This window comes from Carlito syrichta, unplaced genomic scaffold (assembly GCF_000164805.1).
Source record: "Carlito syrichta isolate Samal-C Ts95f unplaced genomic scaffold, Tarsius_syrichta-2.0.1 Scaffold315630, whole genome shotgun sequence".
Classification (NCBI taxonomy): Eukaryota; Metazoa; Chordata; class Mammalia; order Primates; family Tarsiidae; genus Carlito; species Carlito syrichta.
The window spans coordinates 8,110-10,812 of record NW_007259726.1 but is presented as its reverse complement, the minus strand read 5'-3'; positions in this window follow the sequence as shown (position 1 = coordinate 10,812).

The window sequence follows — 2,703 nt, the reverse complement described above, 5'->3', positions numbered from 1 at the left end:
TATTGTAGGCTAGGCATTCAGAATCATATTTTTTAATTGAATAAAACTGATAGATCTCTTATCAAATGCCAGGTATTGTTCTTCAGTATGATTTATGGGTCTGTTCAGAATGATGATAGTGGATAATAAAGAAGTTATCCTTATCCTCTTGTTGTGGGACAGAGGTGAATCAAAATTAGCAAATACATAGACACAAGTATAAACATATAAATAAAAATTAAGTAAATAGTTAAAATAAACAAAATGTAGGGTAAGTACTATGCATACATTGTATGCAGGGGAGGGGGGTGAAGAAATTTGGTTACATAATGGTAATGGTGTCAGTTCCTCAAGAAGATTACCCATCTTAAAAGTGTCTGTACCAAACTACAGATCTTGAAAATACATAAAAACAAAAACTGATAGAACTGAAAGGAGAAAGAGATACCCACATTTATTGTGTCAAATTTCATCATTCCTCTCTCTATAACTGATAGAACACACTTGACAAAACATGGTAGGTATATAAAAAATTTGAAAACCACTATCAATAAAGTTGATCTAATTTAGACAATACCCTGTCCAACAATAGCTAGCACACCTTTAAAGTCAACATGAAACATTTTCCAGGATAGACCATATTCTGGCCCATAAAACAAATGTAAAAACATTTTACAGTATTAAATTACATAAGGTATATTTTCTAACTGCCAAGTATTAAAGAAGAAATCAATAATCAAAGAATATCTTAAAAATTCCAATTACTGAAAATCGAGCAACATATTTCTAAGTAAACCACATGACCAATAGAAATAACAAGAATATTCAAAAATATTTGGTATTGAACAAATGAAAACATAAGGTACAAACTCCCCAGGGAACCCCAAACTACTTGTAAAATTATCACATGTATACCTGATCTTAAATTGTATCACATATCTTCAAAACAAAACAAAATAAAATAAAATATATACAAACTCTGTGGGACAAGTTCAAACAGTTTTTATACTTAAAAGTTTATATTTAAAAGATGTGTATAAATCTAAGTTTCTGGCTTAATAAACTCGAAAAAAATTTCAATAAAAGATAAAGACTAGAAATGTAGATCAATACAAGGAAATAGAGGGTCCAGAAATTGACCCATCTTTTGATCATTTGAAGGAATTTCAGTCTTTACAACATGCAGTGTTGGAAAAATTGGGCATTTTTTGCAACAACAACCAAAAAATCTCTTGACATTTCTTTACATCATATACCAAAAAAACCGCGTTTCATACTTAAGTGTAAAAACTAATGCTACAATGTGTTTTTTAAAAATTGGAAACCTAGGTATAGCAAAGTTTATTAGGTAAAAATTTTTAAATAAATTTTTAAAAGACTCATTGTTTTTCCTTAAAACTAAGAAAACTCTGTTTAAGAGACACGTTAAGAAAAAAACACAAAAGAAGAGAAAATATTTATGAAACACTTATCTATGAAAGAAATAGATCACATTACATGCAAACACACTCTCGATATAGGAAAATAAACAACTCAATAAAAAGAGGGAAAAAACATGGGCAAAGGTTTACATAGACATTTTACTAAAAAAGAGATATAGGTGTGAGATAAGTACACAAAAAGAAAGATGTTTGACAATATTCATTATGGAGATTCAAATTATTCAAGGAAAAAAGAATATGATATCTTTTATAAAAAATTAAACGATGAAAATAGGAAGCAGGGAAATTCAAATCCACACATATAGAATATAGAAGCAAAGTTTCTAATAAAATATACAGCACACTAAGTCCAGAAATATGTTTAAAATAATAACATTACTATCCAAGATAGATTCATTTCTGAGATTCAAAGATTACTTATCTTTAGAACAGAGATAAAAATGACAACAGAATTCTTATTAGAAACCATGCATGCCAAAAGACACAAAGTGGCATCTTTTAAGTACTAAAAAAAAAGCAACACATTTCTGACACTGATAAATTAATGGAGAATGAAAGTCCTAAACACTGAAAGATAATTTGTTCAAATTCACTGCTTATTGTTGATTCTTGATTAAAACACTATAAGCAAACTAAAATGGAAGATAAATTTCTTGGTGTGTTCATGGATTTTATAAAAGATATATGGAAATTAAAATTAGCAGGAAAATGCATCAATATTTAAGAGTGCAAAAAGGATTTCTGTGGTTATGCCTCCTCTTCAACATTGAACTGAATCCTCCAGCCAGTGCAATAAACAAACAATAGAACATATATATTGAAAAGACTATTATATTCTTAGATAATATATGAAAATTGACAAAAATTCGACATGTATACTAAAAAATAATGAATTACACACAAAAAGTATGATGCGTATAAAAACAACATTAAATAGTGTTTCTGTATGCCACATACAAATGAAAAGTTCTGCTGAGAGTGTCATCATTCTGTAAAGCAAACAATTATATGACACTTAGGTATAACTCTAAGAAAATAAGTCTGAGTGCATTCAAATGCTGGTATCCATGAGAATGTACTGCAGCACAAGAACAGATAATACAACTTCAATGATCATGCATTCAGGAAAATGAGGCTATCATTCTTTGCCGCACTCGCTGTTACAGCAGCTCTGTTGACAGTCCTCTTGGTCTGGTGACTCTGCTGTATTGTGTTGCTGCCTCTCTCCTTGAATTTCATATTGTTCTTTGCTTCTTTCCTCACTTCATATAAAGTCTCTGAG